This window comes from Polypterus senegalus, chromosome 5 (assembly GCF_016835505.1).
Source record: "Polypterus senegalus isolate Bchr_013 chromosome 5, ASM1683550v1, whole genome shotgun sequence".
Classification (NCBI taxonomy): domain Eukaryota; kingdom Metazoa; phylum Chordata; class Cladistia; order Polypteriformes; family Polypteridae; genus Polypterus; species Polypterus senegalus.
In genome coordinates, this window is record NC_053158.1 from 3,831,869 (window position 1) to 3,844,050 (window position 12,182).

Consider the following 12,182-nt stretch of genomic DNA (forward strand, 5'->3'; position numbering starts at 1 on the left):
CGTGGGATAATCAACAAAATGAAGTTGATCGAGTGGCATAGCGTGTTGGAGAAACTTGAAAGCTCACATTCACAAAATCACACAGTGCTGGAATTAAAAAAGAAGTCACATATCAAAGTCGCCATGAAAAGCCGAGTTGTAAGCCCACTGTCTGAGTGTCATATGAAAGTTTATTAGGGTACAGAGAAAAAAGGCAAACGGTGGGGAAAAAGCACGAAATGTCAACTTCAATCTCGACATTTCCACTTTAATCACGTAGTTTATTTTGTCATTTAGTAGAACATCATAAACTTCATCTTAAAATAGTTTAATTAACCAGTTTCTCAAATCACATCGTAATTAAAGTAGCACGTTAAATGCTTTGTTTTGTATTTGATCTTCTACTCGTATGTGATCTGTGTGTGTGAATCACTACGTGCTTCTTAAACCGGCTCTCTTCCTCTGACAGGACACAGAGTCCATTACATTCGTGATATTACAGCTCTCTGAATAACTAAAATACTGAGATGTATACGTGATATCATTTTCATGATGATAGGAGTTAAAGCACGTTACTAAACATGGGTTTCACGGCACACTGATTGTGTGCGACCTTCGATGAAATTATTTATTGCCGCAGTACTCAGGGCCGGCTCTATGTCCAATAGAGAAAGTCCAATGTCAGTATGGTATCTTATGCACGGTGGATGGCCACGTCCGTTGCGGACACTGCATAGCCGCCTCGTGCTCATGACACAAGCGTTTAACTTTTGTCGAAATTTGTCGCTACGTTTTTAGCTGTGTCGTTATTTTCTCTTTCTGTTTTATATTCAATATATATTGGCGTGGCCGCCCCTGCAGTCCTTGCTTTTCTTTCCCCAAGTAACCGATCGCCACACAATCAGCTCTGTAATAGACGTTAAGCCATCTGTAACCTTAGAGCGCCGATTCTTCAAAACGTACAGTTTGAAGATACAGTGGTATAAATACTCCGAGTGGTGCAGTGAGAGTAATATGGAAAAAGATGATCCGCTGTGGCAACTCCTAACGGGAGCAGCTGAAAGAAGAAGAAGAAGAAGAAGAAGAGCAGTAAGAGTAACGCTAAAGCAGTTCTGGTATTTGGAATACTATGGCTGTTCCCTGGACCATTATATTGTTACGAGTTAATTACAATCAGATGCATTACACTAATAAACAATATGCGGTTAGTTTTATTGTATTTATAAAGCCGCGTCAGGAAAATAAGGAGTAATCACACAGGAACAGTAGCACTGCTTTGACGCTGGGTGCCGCCAGTTTGCAAAACCGAGCGGAGAACTTGCGTACGCCAAGGTATGAGGTACCGTGGAAAAGTGCGTTGCTTTACGCCAAGTGTAGGTTTTATACATCGCGATTTCAACGTGGAAAAGTTCTTACGCAACTTTTCTGTGCGTACGCACCGTTTATACATTTAAATTAAAGGGGAGGAGTGATGATGAGGAGGAGGAGGTGAAGGCTGGAGTTTAGACACAAGTGGCGGCCTGCCTTTTAATATAAAGACTCTAAACTGCAGGCGGGTGAAGTGTGAACGAGCTCAACAACAACCACCGCACCAAAACATTTCAACATCCCCACAAAAAAATAAAAATGGATGAGAAAGAATAAAAAAGTACCCACACTAAACAGATGGTGAAGGAAACTGATGACAGATTTCTAATTCGAGGCAACTTTGTCACCATCCGCCTTAAGGCACAGCTATTTAAACAAGTCCACGGTGTGACTCACCGCCTGACGTCCCTCAGATTATAACGTGACAGCATCGAGAGGGCCAGGGAAGGATGGGAATGTGGTAGACAATAAAATGCAGCTGCCGCTTCTTTTGCCTGGAGGACTCGGTGTCCTGGGATCAGATCCCATACCCACGGAATATACGTGTTCTCCTTGGGGCTGAGGGGGGCTTTCCACCTCTCAACCTAAGCACATTCAAGGTGATAGTAAAGGAGTCCATTTTGTGTGAGTGCTGCCTTGCACCCGATGCTGCTGGGAGAGACTCCAGCCCCCTGAGCCACGCTGAATGGGATTAAACAGCTTTCTGAATTTTATCCTATGTTATTTATTTCCAAGCGATGTTAAAAATAGGAACCAGACTAACCATTAGGGTGACTTGGGGCACACAGTGGCGAGCTGCTCACAAAGGGGTCTTAACATTTGTTAAGAATCCCCCTGAATCAAAAGGTGTCTGTCTGTCTGTGCGTCTGTACTGTTGCTATATAAGGACTAGCTGTGCTACCTGTGTCTAAGACAGCTTGAAATCTAAGTCAACATAGACCTCAGTGTTAATGTTTGCAGTGCGCCATCTGTTAGAATGAATTTTGTATTGCATGTAATAAATAAAATACATTGCATTTGGAATTCCAAGAGATGGTGCATCAGAAACCTTTGTAGTAATGATATGCATTGCATTTGTCATTCCAGCAGATGGCACATCAGAAACCTTTGTAGATGGCACATCATAGACATTGGTAGAAATTAAATGCATTGCATTTGTCATTCCAACAGATGGTGCATCACAAACATTAGTAGTAATGAAACACATTGCCTTTGTCATTCCAACAGATGACCCTCACAAACATTAATGCTTCTTTTACAAACCCCATACCAAATGGCATATAACAGAGACACATTTGTCATTCCAACAGATGGCACTTTACAAGTATTTATTGTAATGCATATTATTACTATAAATGTTTGTGATCAAGCTTTATAACACACTGGTGAGGCCTCATCTGGAGTCCTGTGTGCAGTTTTGGTCTCCAGGCTACTAAAAGGACATAACAGCACTAGAGAAGGTCCAGAGAAGAGCGACTAGGCTGATTCAGGGGCTATGAGTGGGGATGAAGTTTTGAGGAAAAGATTAAAAGAGCTGAGCCTTAACAGGAGATGAAGAGGAGACCTGAATGAAGTGTTTAAAATGGTGAAGTGAATTAGTCCAGTGGATCGAGGCGGTGACTTTAAAATGAGTTCATCAAGAACACGGGGGCACAGCTGGAAATTTGTTAAGGGGAAATTTCATACAAACATTTGGAAGTTTTTCTTCACACAGAGAACCACAAACACTTGGAATAAGCAACCAAGTAGCGTGGTGAACATTATTTTGAAATAAGCGGCTAGGAACAGCAAGCTTTGCTGGGGTGAATGGCCACTTCTCATCTCGATTGTTCTAATATTGGGCCTTTTATTGGAGTGATAAATGCAATGCCCAATGCAAAATGCAACGAGGAGCCAATGGATTGGCAGCAGGGAAAGGACAGAGTGCGGTGGGCACAGGAGCAGAGCTTGGTGGCTCCCTGCAGACGCCATAGCATTGGCATCCAGGAGACGTGCCAGGAGAAGAAGGGTGTCTGTGTCGCCTGCTGGAGAGACTTCTCCTCAGACTGCAAGGCCCAGACACGGCAAGCCGAGTAGGAGTCTCATTTTTAAAAGGGAATCAAGGCTCACGGGATAAGAAGACAGTTTCCTGTCTGAATTATAATGGATTATTTATGGATTGACTTTACCTTTGACGGAACGCTTCATTTAATGGATTATTTCTTATTTATAGACGTTACCCAGCGCCTTTTGGACATTGTTGCTTATTTTAATAAAAGCACTGAGCACTTTGCACCTTCCCCTTTTGCTTCAGGTGTGTTTTGTCCTCCTCTGCTCAGCTCATCCCGGTTACATTTTCAGTGGGGTTGGGTTCAAGAATGAAGAGGGAGCGTGGAGCCATCCTGCACTGCCGTCGTATTTAAAGACGAAGTCACCTGAAGATCTGTGAGGTGATGTCCTCTGACATCCTCCACCTCTTATACAGTCGTCCCCTTCTTCTTCTATCCTGGTCAGATCTGATCTTCTCTTCAAGACAAGAATGGACACCTTTGAGTGAAACGTTCAGTTTCTTGTAAACCTGTCGCATGGGGTAAGCCCCCATTCTGTCAAGAAAACAATAGACTTGCATGTTTCTTGAGAAAGTTGCTCCATTTTGGCCACTTTTGAACCCATAGCTGAACTTTTAGGAATTCCAGGGCCTCATAACACAAATGAGCAGAATGGCAGTAATGCAGTTCTGAAGGTTTCTCTAATAACCAATTAGCACGTAAACCTGACTAATTAAGGATAGGCTAAGGGAGTTGACCATTAGGACACTAAAGGAATGGCAGCTGAAAATGGGGTATGTGTATAATAAATTAAAAATCAGTCATTTCAAACCATCACAGAATTGGGGGCTTTGGACACTCGACAGAGATCATCTCCAGATGAAACACATTAGTAACGCCTTGGTGATATTTCTAAATCAGTGTAATGGTATTTTGATCAAACTGCATTAGTTTCTATCACAAACAAGAACATTTCTGGGTGTGTCCAGACTTTTAAAACAGTAGTGTGTATTCCACAAAAGGGGAGGAGCCAGAGGAGGAGTCAAAGCCCCATCTTCCCATGCACTTCACAGAAGAGGAGGAGTCAAAGCCCCATCTTCCCATGCACTTCACAGAAGAGGAGGAGCCAGGGGAGGAGTCAAAGCCCCATCTTCCCATGCACTTCACAGAACAGGAGCCAAGGGAGTCAAAGCCCCATCTTCCCATAGCCCCATCTTGCCGAGGAGCCAAGGGAGGAGTCAAAGCCCCATCTTCCCATGCACTGCACAGAAGAGGAGGAGTCAAAGCCCCATCTTCCCATGCACTGCATAGAAGAGGAGGAGCCTGGGGAAGAGTTATTGACAACATAATGACATTGTAGAAACTCAAGATGGCTGGCACGTGAACCCGGCTCCCCCAAGATGCCAGTCTTTTACCAACTTTGGGCCTGTGCCATTTATTAACACTCGAGTGGAAGAGACAGTCAGTGCCTTCCTTGGTTTGCTTTGTGGTGTAAATGATGTCATCTGAAAGAAAATGAAAGTGTGGTTGCCATAGAGATTCTCGTTTGCTTTGTTTCCAAACCGACAATGGGTGCCAAACATGGAGGAATGTAAACATGGCATTTGATTCAGCAGAGGGCAGCTTTCATTTGCTAGAGGCAACCCAGACATTTTTTTTCTTTTTCTTTTTTGTTTTTGTTTTCATGATGCAGCCATTGATATGCTCACAGATTTAAAGACAATGACGTCTATCACAGTCCACCTGAGGATGGCTGTCTGTATTTTGCTCCACATCTGTCCACATTTCTGTCAAACGGCGCAACTTTACTTCTTGAATAAAATAAAACTTTGAAAAAAATGAAAGCGTTTTGCCAAAAAGGTGTACAGAGTGAGAGCTGTGGAGCTCACATGAGAAACACACACTTTGTCATCCCCACCATGGAGGCGTCCCTTCCCTCTTCACCTGGCCAAGGTATTGATAGCCACAGATTGCCATTTAATCCATCTGTCTATTATTTATTGAACCCAGTCCAATTTAGGGTCCTAGCAGCATCAGACAAAGCAGGACCCTACTGTGGACGTGGGGCACCACTCTATAGGTGACCTCCACCCCTTAATAATAATAATAATAATAATAATAATTTTAATAATAATAATAATAGCGCCTTGCCTGTCCCTTCCCTTTCTTATTCCACTTGTCTAGGTTATGGTAATGCAGAGTTGCTACAGGGGCACTTAGAAGGAGACAATCCTTGGCATGACACCAAAGGGATCTTTATATTCAGCTTCCTGAGCCTACTGTCCAGGTCACGGTTTATGGGCGGACCCCCGTAGGAGGACTTCGACCAGGAAGCCAGTCCCTCACAGACATCAATTTTTAAATTCAAATTGGAGAATTGGTGACTTTGGACACTGAACAGCAATCATCTCCGGATGAGTCATCGGTCCACTGGTGACCGCCGTCCATTCACTTCCAGCTCTACTCATCCAGCCTTGAGGAGCCGGTGTCTACTGTAGACATGTTAGAACATCACGATCATTCAAACTACAACCCAATGTCTTGATTTTTGAAGGTCCCTAAAGTCCTGATGGTCATGTATTCCATGTGCCTGAGGTTCTTTGTGTGAACAAGAACTTCCCAAAGTACTCTTGACATCTTTCCAACCACATCTCCATGTTCTTCTTGAACAGCTTAAGTTAAAGCAATGGCTGTTGTCCAGAGAACTAATTTTCTTCATCATTAGGAACGCTTCCAACATGTCACCTTTTCATCAGGCTCAGTCAATGTGCTCTCCTAGGGTCCTCCTCTGGCACTGCTATGTCTTTTTTTGTAATATGGAAGCCAAAACTGAACACACTACTGCAGTTGGCCATGCCGGTTTTTCATAAAGCTTAACCTCTCACTTGATTTGAACAACAACAACATTTATTTTGTGGCCAGTAGGGGGTGCCACTGAGCCCCAAACCCCAGACACATCCACTCACAAACGGTCCCAGAGTCCCAGACCCCTCCATAGGTCGCGTTTTTCTACACCTTACAATTCTTCCCTTTTCTTTTCCTTCCATCACTCCTTCAGGTGAGGGTCGTCCTCTACAACAACAACAACAACAACAACAACATTTATTTATATAGCACATTTTCATACAAACAGTAGCTCAAAGTGCTTTACATATTAAAGAATAGAAAAATGAAAGACATAATTATAAAAATAAATCAACATTAACATCGAATAAGAGTAAGGTTCAATGGCCAGGGGACAGAAAAACAAAAACTCCAGACGGCTGGAGAAAAAATAAAATCTGTAGGGATTCCAGACCATGAGACCGCCCAGTCCCTCTGGGCATTCTACCTCAATTAAATGAAACAGTCCTCTTTGGATTTAGGATTCTCACGGAAGGGCTTGATGATGATGATGGTCACGTAGACTTCTTCCTTTTAATCCGTCCATCATTGTTGGAGCATCATGAAGCTTTGAGTAGGTGGAGGTGGCGCAGGCCACCACCACAAAGAAACCGGAAAAAGAAACAGAAAGAGAGTAGGGGTCAGTACGATTTTAGAGCTACCTTTCCGTGTGAATGCAGGTGGTCCCATTTAAGTCAGACTCAGGAATATTTCCAGTGTCAGGGCATTATAAGGATGAAGCAATTCCGGGTCGGGTGGGAATTTCACAAAGTTGAAACAGTCCTTCCTTGCAGCACCCCCTGGTGGAACCCAGCAAGTCTGTGCTGTGGGACTACAACTCCCAGCATGCTCCACTGGTGCATGAATGAACATACTGGCCCAGGAATGCTTCCACCCAGTGTGTTGTGGAAGCAGGCAATTTTGGGGATAGGGTTGCCAGGTCTTTAAAAAAGAATTAGCCCAGGGAAAGCTTTAAAATAGCAAATTTGCCCCCCATTCCAAAATGACACCCTGGAAAGTGGAGGGGTGGCAGTGTCAAAGTGAGAGGGTTAGGTATATAGCATTAAAACCCTGTGGTGTGGGGGTGTGGTCCTCAGAGATATGTCAGAGTAATAGAATTAGGATATACCATCATGCGAACTGAGCGGGGAGGTCCCTCTTGGGGACTTTATGACAATCGTGCATAGCAGGGAAAGGGGGTGGCAAAATATTTTTCGCCCATTTTGATGATGATGGTGCCAGTAAGACATTGGCAGCCTCGGGGTCATCTGGTGCTATCGAACCATAAATTTGTGTATTGTCTGCATCGCTGGGATCATTTACTTTCTGCTTTGAAATGATCGGGTGTCACCTTTAGGGCTCGACAGAGGTACGCAGTTCCAACTTGAACCAGGAGGGGGTGACGTCGCCCAACTGTCCAGTCTCTTCCACCTGTCCAGTCTCTTCCACCTGCAGTTATAAGAAAGGCATGAGGACATATGACTCTGCCCCTGGCATGAGGACATATGACTCTGCCCCTGAAGGAAACGCCTCGAGCCTGTTGGAAGACGGAGCTCCCATGTGACCTGACTGTTTGCTATCATTCTGTGTCACCGGCTGAGTTGATCTGTTTTTTGGTTGTGTCCTCGTGCACTCAAACCCGCTTTCTTTTTGCTTGGTGGCCTAGCTCTGTCTTGAGGATTCCTTTGGAGGACTGCATGGGCCTAATGAGAGCATATAGATGGAGAAAAATAAGGGGCCCAGAAGAGATGCTTGTGGCATCCCATACTTAATATCACACATTTCTGATGCTCAAAGGTCAGGTCAGGTCAGGTTCGGGAGTATGCACTGGTATAGTGCCTTGCCTCACCCACCACACAACTAAACAGCTCGGGATCCTGGTTGGCAACCCCCCAGACAGACACACGGTCCAGTACCCCACACTTCAGAAATTACCCTCTATCTGCTGCAGTCAGGTGTTACGTGGGTGTCCCCTTGGCCTGGTCCAGCCGTTGGGGTCCTCAACAATGAGCCGGATCACTCTCGGGTAATGGCGCCACACAGCCGTAGTGCCGTAACTGACGCATCCTTACAATGCAGGTCATGTGCATCATTTGGGACTCCATGAGCAACATAAAGTCAAACCAACAGTACCCAAGGATTCTCTGCAGATACACAGGAGTCCAGTGTTCGTCACAGGTCACTAGATAGCATCCATGTCCCACAATCATATAACAAGATAGACCCTGGAAGTCAAAACCATCAGAGAGCCAGTGGGGTGAGGCCTGTTGGGGGATCAGAACTGGTGTGGTGCTGTGGCGTCGCCCGCTGCACGGCATCACTCAGGTCCCAATTTGAGGGTAGGCCCATCCGGAAAGGTGCGTGGAATGTCGTTCCTCTCTTGACGTATAACGACAAACAAATTTCTTCCTGTTTTATCAGAATATTAGGACAATCTGGACGAGAACAGGCCAGGCATCCCAACACAGCATCAGTTCTTCCAAAGGTATTGTTTCTCAGATAACGTCCATACAGGGTGCTAAACCAGCAATGGCATCAGATTTTGTTTGACTGCCCGGACATCTCCCAGCCTGTAGGTGGCACCATAACATTTGGTGCTTAAGAAGAATCTTCTATTAATTTATGTATTCCTATCTATCCATCCATTTCCAATTCTGATTAATCCTGTGCTATAGAAGCGATTAGAAAAACAAAAAAGTGGATGTTAGATGCCTTTCTTCTTCACAGCTCTGTGTCTACTCCTTTGAAGTGGGAGTGGGAAGGACTGCAATCTTCTTCTTCTTCTTCTTCTTCTTCTTCTTCTTCCACCAAATAGCAGCCCCTACTAAATGCAACCTCATTGTGCCACATTTGGTCACTAAGTTTTGAAAAGTGACATCCCACCTGCAGTGACCTCTGTCTTTATCCAACTACCGCCCCCCACCTACCCCAGGGTCCATCGGGCCCACCTCCCCTCCAGCCCCCCTAGCACACCACACCATATTGTGTTTTCCATTTGTGGTCAGGTCTGATCCTGAACAATCCAGACTTGCAGTAGCGCCATCTAATAGCTCCACGCTCAAGCTCATTCTAAGGCCACCTTCTGGTGGTACATTTTCTCCCACCACCTTTACCTTTTCATCCTGTATGCTCGTCTGTTTTTCTCACATCCCTTCTGTTTTAGGACCAGAATGCTGCACTTTGGGTGGTCCTTCTTGCCCTGAAGATCAGACAAGTTTTTTCAGCTGTTTTTCCAGTCGACCTTTTTTATTTCTTCATTTTGCTCAAAGCACAGAAGCTGCTAAGTCTCAATCCCTCCTCGCTCTGCTAACGGCCAAATCGGCACAATTCTGGCTTCTGGAGTGCTGGAGAGCAGATGGCCCTCCAGGTGGGATGTCAGTCGCAGAACTTTGCGGCCAAATGCAGCACAATGAGTGTGCGGTCAGCAGGGGGGCACCATTTGGGTCCAGTGTGCTGGTGGCATGTGGAGATGTGACTGATTGCGGTCCTCCTGGGTGTTGACAGTTCATCCCCCATACGGTTGAGGAGAAGGGCAAGTGAAAGGATTTGTCTGACTTTTTTTAATTCATGCCTTGAAAGGCGCTACATGGATCCCAGGACAGTTGAAAAGAAATGGAGGAAGTCAAAGGCCTAGGCTGACCTGCTTAGGTATCTCCTCCATTTTCCATCTGCTGTGTTAATACCAATGTTAAGGTAAGTGTCTTTCTAAACTGGCTTAGCAGCACTTCTGACATGCGTGCCTTGTTTCCCACTTTCACGTCTCTCTTCAGCCCTCCACCATCAGCCTCCTTGACTGTTGGTGACTTTGTGGCCCTTTATTCAGGAGGAGGTGGGCTGTCAACAGAAGTCAATGTTCAGCCCTCCCTCTGGCCAGTCTGCTCCCTCTTAAACTCACAGCAGCATCCTCCACTTTCTCACTTTCTCCTCTCTATGTAAGCTCCTCTTTAGTTCCCTATCTGTCCTCTTGACTCCTGCTCCTCACACCACGTCTCCTTCACTCACTTCTGTCGTTACAAACCCCTCAGTCAGATCAGAGTGGGCGTCTGCCCTATGGCACTCAAGCACACCCTAAGAGCTCCTCATCTCAAGCAGTCCACACTCAACTCATCTCAAGCAGGTCGTTACAGGCCAGTCTCGCACCTCTTCTGTCTCTAACCGAGTCTCTTCTGTTCTTCTACATGACAGACTGCTTCAGGCTTCAAGATGGGTCATCCCACCATCCCACCAAGGCGGCTCTACTTACTGCTGTCAAGACATTCCAGGGGTCTGACAATGGGTCCAGAGATACCTAATGGCAGCCAAGGTTAGTAGTATGTCAACTGCTCAGATCCTGCTAGAACTCACCTCTGCCTTCGATAGTAGCATTGCTACATAAAAAAAAGCTCAGGGCCCATTAGAGGACATGGGGCCCTTGGGAATAAAATAAAATAAAATATATATATATATTCTTTCTTCTTCTGCTCTTCTATGTAAAGTCCCGTTGTCAAAAAAATAAATAAATAAATATACGGAAGATAAGATAGGCGGGGTAGATATTGAAGACCTTTTAACAACCCCTGGGAGGTACAGGGCTGTTATTTACAATTTCCGGTTAGATAGAGAAGACCTTTTGTGCTGTCATTTACAATTTCCGGGAGTGCCATGGAAACAGACGCACTATTTAAATAGAGGCGAGAAAAGGCAGGAGGAAGAGAAAGAAAAGACAGCCCGAGTTTTATGGCGAAGGAGGAAAGGACATGACCATTCTAGGTCCAGGACAAAGATTTGTTTTCGGGGAGCACCACAAGTCAACTGCAGTCTGCGGTTGCCACCTCGAAGATTCAGGATACACTGAGGATACCAGGAAAAGGATCGAAAACAGGGTGAGCGGTAAATCTTTTTATTCTGGGATTGGCATGTCTGATGAACTGGACTATGGAGAAATAGTAACACGAGAAAAACACTAAATCAAAAGGACGGAGGGGAAAGTTCTTGGAAATATAATTTCATGCTTTGTGAAAGTGGGGGTGTTGTAAAAGTGTATTAATTATAGTTTTTTCTGTGTGGGTTTGTTAATATCATTTTTATTATTATAAATCACCTTTCGGCGCAGTGGGAAGAGGTTAAAGGAAGATTGAGGTTGTCCTGCAATCTTCAGTTAAACTTAGTAAAGTGTGGCGGAAAAACATCATTACACGATACCATCAACATAAAGGTCATAATTGCCACCATCTCTGTCCTTGGCATCGCTGGAACTGCCATCAGGTGGCTTGAGCTCCACCTCCTGGGCAGATCCTACCATGTGTCCTGGAGAGAAGAGATGTCAAGGGTGATATGGGCAAGCATGAGGGTACCACAGGGATCGGTGCTGAGTCCTCTCCTCTTCTCTTATTCGCTTATGATATTATTTATCTGGACTTTCAGAAAGCATTTGATAAGGTGCCACATGAGAGGTTGGGCATCAAATTAAAAGAAGTAGGAGTTCAGGGTGTGGTGTGTTGATGGGTGCAGAATTGGCTCAGACACAGAGGGTGATGGTGCAAGGAACCTCATCAGAACTGGCCAATGTTAAGAGTGGTGTTCCACAGGGGTCAGTGCTAGGGCCGCTGCTATTTTTAATACATATATAAATGATTTAGACAGGAATATAAGTAATAAGCTGGTTAAGTTTGCAGTTGATACCAAGATAGGTCGATTAGCAGATAATTTGGAATCCATTATATCATTACAGAAGGACTTGGATAGCAGACAGGCTTGGGCAGATTTGTGGCAGATGAAATTTAATGTCAGTAAATGTAAAGAATTACACATAGGAAGTAAAAATGTTAGGTTTGAATACACAATGGGTGGTCAGAAAATCGAGAGTCCACCTTATGAGAAGGATTTAGGAGTCTTAGTGGACTTCCATACAGTGTTCAGAAGCCATTGAGAAGTCATAACAGAATG